The following is a 10,843-nucleotide window of genomic DNA, read 5'->3' as shown; positions in this document are numbered from 1 at the left end:
AATGAAGCAAAGTAAAAAAAAATAGCTGGACCATCATGCCTGTTTTATTGTCATGGCATGACTTATGCACATGATCAATCCCATCTGTCTACCCCACCCACTAACTGCAATTATCCTGGGGAAGGGAAATGAAAAGTAGACCAGTTTTTGTAAAATCAAATACTGAAGGATACATCTTAATTTTGATCTGAAAGTGATCAAATAAATTCCATTTGATAGCAACTGAGAGACAACATCCAGTTATCTTCTATTTGAAGCTGTATGAATTGTATGCAAGACCATCTTCTGCTAAATATCAGCAGTGAGCTGCAATTGTCTTCAACTTGTTCAAAAATACTGAAAATTATTAAACAATGTCCATCCAGATTCTCTGCGAACATAACTTAAGTATCTATCAACATTGATCAAGTCAAATGGTTTAATTATTTTGCAGATGCACATCAAATCATTTGGAAGGTGCACTCTGAAGGAATATAATTGGCCAACTATCAAAACCAATTATAATAACAGATTTTAAATCAGATCGCCTTCATTGTTTTTTTGTACAGTTACCTTTATTTCTTAAAATTGTTATGAGATATGTTGCTTTGAATACTAGAGCTTTTATAAAAATGATTACTTTTTAGGTGATTCTGCTGCTGAGATGCTGAATTGCTCTTATCTGTAACAGCATTGGCCTGACAGTGAATTTTGTTTCAAACTAAGGACGGGTTGTCAGTTCTGGCGTTGGTCCATGTACCACAGTATACGCAATCTACTTTTATGAAAAAACTTTGGATGTCTGCTAAGTTGAAGAAATGAACATTTCACCAGTAGAGTATGATTTAATTTATTGGTTATACCAACGGCTTTGTGAATTATGTAGTGATAGATATTCATGAAAATGTAACTGCTCCACTAATGGATTAAGTTGTCAGTTGAAAACATGCATACCAAAAGGTAGTTGAATATAGATTACTATATCAAAGTAAGAATAGTTCAGATTTGGAGAAGCATTTAATAGGATTTTGGGAAAGTAAGTTCTTGACGTTGTAAAACTTGAAATATCTTATGATACGAGAATGTGTCTAACTTCATTAAGTATTGGGAGAAAACATCTTTGAGGCACAATCTACTAAAATTTCATCAGCCTATTTTCCACTTTCAGAAGTAGAGTGTCAAACGCAGAAATATAGAAACATGCAGCACAGAAACACGACCTAAGGTCCACAATGCCTGTGCTGCATATGTTATTATTTTTTGAATGCGGCCAATACAAATACTAACTTCAGTTTCTTCTTGGTAAGTTTAGCACTAATTTATCTACAATTTTGCAGCAGCATAAAAGATTACCATTGTAGATGAGAGGCAACTCAGGGAAAAAAGGTACGAGGCGCTGTCTTGTGCACCTGGACACCATCCATACCCCCTCCATGTAAGTTGATCTCTGTCTCTAGGAACCACTTGGCCAAAGCCATTGGGCAATGTGGCTTTATGCACTGAGGCTCATAATATTGAGATGCTGCCAAAGATGCTTTGCCAAAGTCTAAAGGGTGCAGTGCAAAAACCTAGTGCAGGCAGTGATTAAAATATTAGTGTCCCAGTGCAGATCCTTTCATTTGCATTCCTTTGTTGACTTGATTTTCCACCATGTCTTACTACGAGGGAGACCGCAGATCGTAGGTTGAATCTTTCCCAGTCAACTTCTGTTTACAAATGCCATTGTGCACTGGACAATGTCATTAAATGTGTGCCTGACCCCTGGGCAAATGTTAGGGGGCATGCCTAGGTGAATCATAACATACCAATCTGGACCAATATCCTGATGATTGTTAATCAAGCCAACAATGATCGCAATATATATTTATGTGAAGATTTGAGTTCTTAAATGGGAAGCATTTGACTGTTGGTTTAATGGTGTGTTTGTAGCATGATTTAATAAAATGCTATGTGACCAGACCTGTGAATATACTAAAACAAAACTTGGCGATGTTAATGGTGTATCTAAGCATTTGTCATCGATAACCCTGTTACAGTATCTTGGTACTGAAATAGTTTTACCAACTGTGAATTGATCGAGCAGTTTAGTTGGAACTTTCAGCATAAAATGGTTGAGATGTAGTAAATCACTTCAGATGGTAACATGGGTTCAGAAACTTAATACTAAATAACTAAGTGACTAATCATCCCAAATTTAGGGAGGATGGTAAGATTTTGAGAGACAACCACAGCCCTGCAAAATAACGTAACCAAAATATGTAAGTGGTTACATTTGTGGTAATTAAAATTGAATATGGACGTACATAAATCATCACATACAGGAAGAAATGTAGACACTTGAACTCTGTGCAAAAGTACGGAATATAATCTTGGCATATTTCAGAGACTAAGACCAAAATGACAGTCAACAAAGAGACTGAGGTGAGATTTTTTGTATACTTGCAATACTTTATCTACATGTGGTGGAAATTAAGTTCAAGAATACATTGTTTTGGATTGTCAAATCTAATTCCAACTTCAGAAGTGTGTTTCTTTTTTGATTTCTGATGGTTTTTCCGTTTTCTCGTGTACTACTACTTCTCTTGTTCACTTGAACTTTTCTTGCTTATCACATTTCTACACTGCACTTCAGAGGAATAATTTATTGAAAACAGTGAGGAGTTGCTTACTGTAAACTCAAAATTACATAGCAAGTCCACAGTTCCCTGAAAATGGTAACTGAAAAAAGTATTTGGTATGCGTTCATCCATAGGCTGAGGCATTGAGTATAAGAGTTGTCATGTTGCAGTTGTTCAAAACTAGGAGACCTCTCACGACCATACAAGCGACCCCCTGGCGACATGCCCACTGGTGACATCCCATGACACCCGCGACATGTCGCCAGGGGTCGCCTGTATAGTCTTGAGAGGTGTCCTAGTCACCCAAAGAGTCGTAGTGTCTGATCGCCGCTGAATTTTCAATGATCTATGACGGGTGCCGGCAGTCGCCGAAAAAGTCACGTAAGTGGGACAGGCCCTTAAGGGTGACGTAGAAGTTTACAAAATGATGAAATGTAAACAAGATGTGAGAGGTAGAGTTTTCACGTAGAGAGTGGTGAATAACTGGCCAGAGGTAATAGCGGAAGCTGATATAATCATAATATTTAAAAGGCATTTAGACAGGTAATTGGATAAGAAAGGTGTAGATGGCTATGGTATTAGCATAGGTAGGTATCACAGACTGCATGGACAAGGTGGGATGTAAGGACTTGTTTCTGAGCTGCATGTTTCTATGATGGTAATCTGCTTGAAAATGATGTAATCTGGGGCTTAACAACAACATCTAAATACCTCCTGTTTTTCCCGCGTATGTGACTTCTCTTTCCCCCCCCTAACTTGGGTATATACATAATGTGGACTGAGCAGTTATGACTTTAACACATTTTCAAATCAAGGATTGAATAAACTTGCAGGTTGAAATGTCTGAATACAAGCTATTAAGGAATGTATAGCATATCAACCAATGGTCGAAATTAGGTTTGCACCCCAATTGATGCAGCTTCTCTTCATGTTGATTTATTATGTTTATTGTCTGAAGTAGGGGTTTCGACCCAAAACGTCACCCATTCCTTCTCTCCAGAGATGCTGCCTGTCCCACTGAGTCACTCCAACTTTTTGTGTCTATCTCGGTTTAAACTAGCATCTGTAGTTCCTTCTTCCATATTATGCTTATTACATGACTACATATAATTGCATTAGGCAATGTTTAGAGTCAATTTTATTTTCCCTTTTTGTGCTTTAAAAAGCTGTTTGCTTTGCTTTCAGTTGAATCCAAAACCTGTCTCTTCAGCCCGTTTTATATCTGCACATAGAAAAAAATTACTGAATATTTAAGAATAAATATAAATATGTGTGAAATTAATAAAAAACACACACAGAGAGTATGAACCTTTTTCCCAGGGTGGGAATATTAAGGACTTGAGGGCATAGCTTCAAAGTGAGAGGAGCAAAATTTAAACGAGATGCGTGGGGTAAGATTTTTACACAGTGGTGGGTGCCTGGAACCCCCTGCCAGGGATGGTGGTGCAGGCAGATACAATAGTGGTGTTTATGAGGCTTTGTAGGGAATGGAGGGATATGGATCGTGTGGCAACAACACTTCCTCCTCGATCACGATCAGCACAGGTACACCTGAAGGCTGCATGCTCAGCCCACTGCTCTACTCATTCTATATTCACGACTGTGTAGCCGGACACAGTTTGAACTCCATCTTCAAGTTTGCTGATGACACCACTGTGGTTGGATGATTTATAAATGATAATGAGTCAGAGTTTAGGAAGGAGATTGATCGATCGATTGACTAAATTGTGTCAGAACAACAACCTTGCTCTCAATGTCATTAAGACCAAGGAACTGATTGTAGACTTTTGAAGGGGAAGAATGAGGATCCACAAACCTGCCTTTATCAATGGGACGGTGGTGGGAAGAGTTAAAAGCTTCAAATTCCTGGACATGAATATCTCTGAGGATCTGTCCTGGACCCAGCACATTGATGCAATCATAAAGAAAGCCCGTCAACGCCTCCACTTCCTTAGAAGATTGCGGAGATACGATATGGCAACAAATAATCTCTTAAATTTCTACAGGTGTACCGCATAAGCTACATTCATATAATTTGGTTATAACACACAGTATTTGTTTCCTCAAATGAGGAAAACCCTTTTTTACACAGTTAGTCATTAGAGTCTGAATGATATTTCACGTACAGTCGTGGAGGCAGATTTAATTGTATCATTTAGAAGAGACTGGCTTAATACTCAAAAATAAAATAATTTGCAAGGCTATGGGGAAAGGGTGGGGTAATAGGACAAGCTGGATTTCTTCTTCAGAGAGCTGGTATGAACCAGAAGGATCAGATGCTGCAATATTTTGGAATTCTCTGCAATCCTCTTAAGAGAAAGTCCAAAATTCCCAAATGTGGTCAGACTAGATCTGCTGGCATACGGTTCATATGTCAAAAGCATAAAGAAAATGAAAAGGCAAATAGAGTGTGGCTAGTTATCTGTGAAGCTTTAAAATTACAGATTTTCTTAAGTGTATTGTACTGATTTCAATCCCCATTAATTTACAATAAAAACACAATGGGTAATGTTTAGTTTAGTTTAGAGATACAGCATGGAAACATGCCCTTCAGCCCAACAAGTCTACAGCAAATCCATGCAGATGAAGTGACTAGGTTTTTCTTTGTGATCAAAGTTATTTTCAGTTTTTACATAAGGAATAGTAGTAGAGTTGGGCCATTCGGCCCCTCAGGTCTACTCTGCCATTCAATCATGGCTGACTATCTCTCCCTCCTAACCACATTCTCCTGCCTTCTCCCCATAACCTGTACTAATCAAGAATCTATCTATCTCTGCCTTAAAAATATCCACTGACTTTGCCTCCACAGCCTCTGTGGCAAAGAGTTCCACAGAATAACCACCCTCTGACTAAAGAAATGTCTCCTCATCTCCTTCCTAAAAGAACATTCTTTAATTCTGAGGCTATGGCCTCTGGTCCTGGACTCTCCCACCATTGGAAACATCCTCTCGACATCCACTCTATCCAAGCCTTTCACTATTCTGTATGTTTCAATGAAACGCCCCCTTCTTCTAAACTCAGCGAGTACAGGCACAGTGCCGATAAACCTCATCATAAGTTAACCTACTCATTCCTGGGATCATTCATGTAAACCTCCTCTGGACTCTCTCCAGAGCCAGCACATCTTCCTCAGATATGGTGCCTAAAATTGCTCACAATATTCCAATTGCGGCCTTACCAGCGCCTCACAGAGCCTCAACAATACATCCCTTTTTTTGTATACAAGCCATCTTAAAATGATTGGTAGCAGTGACTTTGCTTTCTTTACTACCGATTCAACTTGCAGATTAACTTTTTGGGAATCCTGCACCAGCACTCCCAAGTCTCTTTGCACTTATTACAGTTTATTCTTGTTGTACGGGTTATTCTTACATCATACACTCACTGAGTCCACCATTTCCTCTCATGTAAAAATATTTAGACAATAAAAGATTAGAATAGGTGGCAATGCTTCTTTGACTCTGGTGGTGTTTGTTACTCCTTGATTTGTGTAAGGTCTTCTGACAAACCTTATAAGTACAAATCTGATGATAACATTGGGGTGCTATATGGATCTGCATGGCATTACTTGGCTTTGGCTGAATTCCACAGGCTTCTAAAACACTGAATTCTCAAGGTAGTTAATTAAAATTATTCAAGTTACTTAACGTTTTTATCTTAGGGGCAGCTTTGTTGTAATCATCCTGTTAAAATTCACGACTGTCAAAATGCACACATGGCAATTTAAAAACAAAAGTTTTGATCCTTAACTTTTTAAAAATAATCTCCTTAGTTTAGTTTAGAGATACAGCGCCGAAACAGGCCCTTCGGCCCACCGGGTCCGCGCCGACCAGCGATCCCCGCATATTAACACTATCCTACAATGACTCGGGACAATTTTTACATTTACCAGGCCAGTTAGCCTACAAATCTGTATGTCTTTGGAGTGTGGGAGGAAACAGAAGATCTCGGAGAAAACCCATGCAGGTCATGGGGAGAATGTACAAACTCCGTACAGACAGCACCCGTAGTCAGGATCGAACCCGGGTCTCCGGCGCTGCATTTGCTGCAAGGCAGCAACTCCAACGCTGCGCCACCGTGACCGCCCTTACTTTGATTTCAAACGTTTCTGAACTTTTACCTGCTGTAAATAATCCATTTGATTAAAAATGAAGCTTTGTTTTGGGGACAGTTGATTTTCACTTAGTGGTTAAAGAATTTGAATTTATATTTCCCATCAGTAGTTTCCTCTGCTTTCATTTTCGCTATGTATGATTTAACATGCTTAATCAGGAATGTTGTACAGATGTTTGTAATAATCTTATCGGCCTTTGAATTTTTATGCTGTATTGCAGAAATTGATTTATTCTTGATTAGAGGAAGTTTCCTTTATTTTGTTAAGTCAGTTTCTTTGCCAATTCTACATTAATGTAGTGTGGCATGGTTATTAATGCTTCTTGCTATGATAATTCTGGTAATCTGATCATGTTGTTTGCAATGGGTTCCGCTTCAAACGGAACAGACTAATCTTGGCTGTCCCTAATCTACTTAAGCACAAACACTAGTCTTACACTGAACTTTAATTGATTAATGTGCTTTATGTTTATTTTATTCTTTAAAAAATCTTCAAAGGCTACATTTTGTCATTAATGCTCCTAAATTATTTTTCTCAACATTTGATTTACAGTACTATTCCAGTAAATCAAAGATAGAACATCATTGAATGTGTTCTTGCACACAAACACTCTATTATCAGTTTTCACATTAACCATTTTGTGCACTTTTCCTTTGGAAAATTACATTGCATTTTGTAAATTATTTGGGGATAAAAATTGTCACTTTATATTCTATATGTGGAAGCTATTCGTGTTAATACATACAGTGTTGATACAACTGCATTACATTTATTTAACTTCTCATGGTATGGATGTGAAGTTTCAAAAATAGTCAGACAAAATGTTAAATCCATTGCATTTTAGTTAAAGGGAATATTATTACATTTTTTGTAGATCATGCTGTTCATGCATTGCCGATGATTAGGCTGGGATGTGTTCCTTATGATCTTAGCAAACTGGATACATGTGGATTTTGTTATAATTGTATCTTTCCCTGAATCTGATCATTTCTTTCCTCCTGTAATTTTGGCTTCCAGTGGTGTTGTACATTCCAGTTATTGCAATTTGGTATTGTGTGATTACCACATCAAACAGCAATTGGTAGCTGTGGTCCCTTGTGTTTAGTTGCCTTTTGGTTGAACTCAAGACTGAGTGGGCGTTTTACTTACTGTGCACTGAGAATGAATAGAGCTGATGCAGTATCTAAATATGTTTTTGGAGTAGGTGTGTTCTGTTCTTCAGAAGTAGAGCCTGAACATGCTGCACAGTTATGTGCAGTCTACCAGATGTGTGGATTTGTAAATTTTGTGAGGTGAAAGTAAAACATACATGGTTTATCAACGTAGACATAGAGCATTAAAGTAATGGTATCTGGTCAGTGAATAGTGGAAGGTTGTTCCTTTAGATGCAAGGGTTGAGGACCAGACACCACGCATACAAAATACAAATGAATATAACCAAGTGTGACACGAGGGGGAACCTCTACAAGATGTGCATTAGGCAGGGGCCATTATGGCCTTCGACAGAAATAGATAAATATATTGTGAAGAACAATTTTCAAGATTATGAGAAAGGTCCAGGAGATGCAACTCGAGAATTTCTCGGGTCAAGAGCCTTTGCAGAACTTGATGGGTGGAATAGGCTCCTTTTGTGCTGTATCCATTCTATAATTCAAAAAGGTGTGGAGACAGCATGTTATATGGGTTCAGAAGATGGAAAGTCATCCTGTGGGTAGTATAGCCCTATAGTTCCTTTCAGTTTATTCTTATTTGGTATGTATAAAAGAACCATAATCCCTTTGTGTTGGCTACACTATGGGTCTATTTCATATTTTTACTTTATCCTTTATCCTTTATTTTTCACATCTTTCATTTTCTAAATTTAGTTTTTTCCCTCAGAGGTATAATTTGTACACTGGTAGGTTTATTTTTCCTTTTTTAAAAAAAATACTTAACATCTTAAGGAACTTGGCTCCCAAATTATCTTCTTGAAGTTCTCCTATTGGTAAAGGATGATAAATGCTGGACTTGCCTAAGATACCCAAATTGTGTGCCTGAATAAAGAATATTGTTTAGTTACTTTGCATACATGTGTTTGATTCCAATATATGTGCTCAATCACTCTTCAGTTTGAAGTTTGGTTTTTCAGATAATGTCCACTCATGCTTGATTGTATCTTTTTTATTTTGGTATTCTTAACAATATTATGTTTACTGAATCCAAAATGTCTCTTACTGACCCACATCCACAGATAGGTGGAGGTTTTGCCCTTGGTTGTTCATGAACATTTTGCGGTGTTACATATTGGCATAAGGAATTTATAGGAACACCTGTGTAGGAAGGAACTGCAGATGCTGGTTTACACCCAAGATAGACACAAAATGCTGTAGCATCTCTGGAGGGAATGGGTGACGTTTTGAGTCGAGAAACCTCTTCAAACTGAGAGTCTGTGGAAAGGGAGGCACAGAGACTTACTTACTTTCATTGACTGATGAACAAGGACCCCCAAATCCCGTTGTACTTCCACTTTTCCCAACTTGACTCCATTTAAATAATAATCTGCCTTCCTGTTTTTGCCACCAAAGTGGTTCAACTCACATTTATCCACATTAAACTGCACCTGCCCCCTCACCCAACCTGTCCAAGTCGCTCTGCGTCCTCATAGCATCCTCTTCACAGTTCAAACTGCCACCCAGCTTTGTGTCATCTGCAAAATTGCTAATGTTACTTTTTATCCTTTCATCTAAATCATTAATGTATATTGTAAATAGCTGTGGTCCTAGCACCCAGCCTTGCAGTACCCCACTAGTCACTGCCTGCTATTCTGAAACGGTCACATTAATCCCTACTCTTTGTTTCCTGTCTGCCAACCAACTTTCTATCCATGTCAGCACCCTACCCCCAATACCATGTGCTGTAATTTTGCCCACTAATCTCCTATGTGGGACCTTATCAAATGCTTTCTGAAAGTCCAGGTACACTACATCTGCTGGCTCTCCCTTGTCCATTTTCCTAGTTACATCCTCACAAATTTCCAGAAGATTAGTCAAGCATGATTTCCCCTTCGTAAATCCGTGCTGACTCGGACCGATCCTGTTACTGCTATCCAAATGTGCCGCTATTTCAACTTTTACAATTGACTGCAGCATCTTCCCCACCACCAATGTCAGGCTAACTGGTCTATAATTCCCTGTGTTCTCTCTCCCACCTTTCTTAAAAAGTGGGATAACATTAGCTACCCTCCAATCCACAGGAACTGATCCCGAATCTATAGAACATTGGAAAATGACCACCATGCGTCTACAATTTCTAGAGCCACTTCCTAAAGTACCCTGGGATGCAGATTATCAGCCCCTGGGGATTTATCTGCCTTCAGTCCCATCAGTTTTACCTCCTGTCTAATGTGAATTTCCTTCAGTTGCTCCGTCACCCTAGATCCTCTGCCCACTAGTACATCAGGAAGATTGTTTGTGTCCTCCTGAGTGAAGACGGATCCAAAGTACGCGTTCAACTCGTCTGCCATTTCCTTGTTCCCCGTAATAAATTCACCTTTTTCCCGTCTTCAAGTGTCCAACTTTGGTCTTAACTATTTTTTTCCTGTTCACATACCTAAAGAAGCTTTTACTATCCTCCTTTATATTCTTGGCTAGCTAACCTTCGGACCTCATCTTTTCTCCCCATATTAATTATCTTCCGTTGCTCTTTAAAAGTTGCCCAATCCGCTGGCTTCCCGCTCATCTTTGCTATGTTATACTTCTCCTTTATTTTTATACTGTCTCAGACTTCCCTTGTCAGCCACGGTCGCCCCTTACTCCCCTTTCTTCCTCTTTGTAATAAACTGATCCTGCACCTTCTGTATTGTTCCCAGAAATGCCTGCCATTGTTGCTCCACTGTCATCCCTGCTAGGGTATCTTTCCAGTCAACTTTGGCCAGCTCCTCCCTCATAGCTCCATAGTCCCCTTTGTTCAACAGTAATACTGATGCCTCCGATTTACCCTTCTCCCTATCAAATTGCAGATTAAAACATCATATTTTGGTCACTACCTCATAATGGCTCCTTTACCTTGAGTTCCCTTATCAAATCCGGTTCATTACACAACACTAAATCCAGAATTGCCTTTTCCCTGGTAGGCTCCAAGTACAAGCTACTCT

General features: G+C 38.9%; 1 protein-coding gene across 1 annotated transcript in view; it reads left to right on the top strand.

The window, feature by feature from the left end:
* Positions 1-10,843, top strand: part of stk3 (serine/threonine kinase 3 (STE20 homolog, yeast)) — a 252,149-nt gene that overhangs the window by 43,238 nt on the left and 198,068 nt on the right.

Source organism: Leucoraja erinacea, chromosome 4, assembly GCF_028641065.1.
Source record: "Leucoraja erinacea ecotype New England chromosome 4, Leri_hhj_1, whole genome shotgun sequence".
Lineage (NCBI taxonomy): Eukaryota > Metazoa > Chordata > Chondrichthyes > Rajiformes > Rajidae > Leucoraja > Leucoraja erinaceus.
The sequence above is the reverse complement of the archived record's forward strand: the minus strand, read 5'-3'. Positions and strand labels throughout refer to the sequence as shown.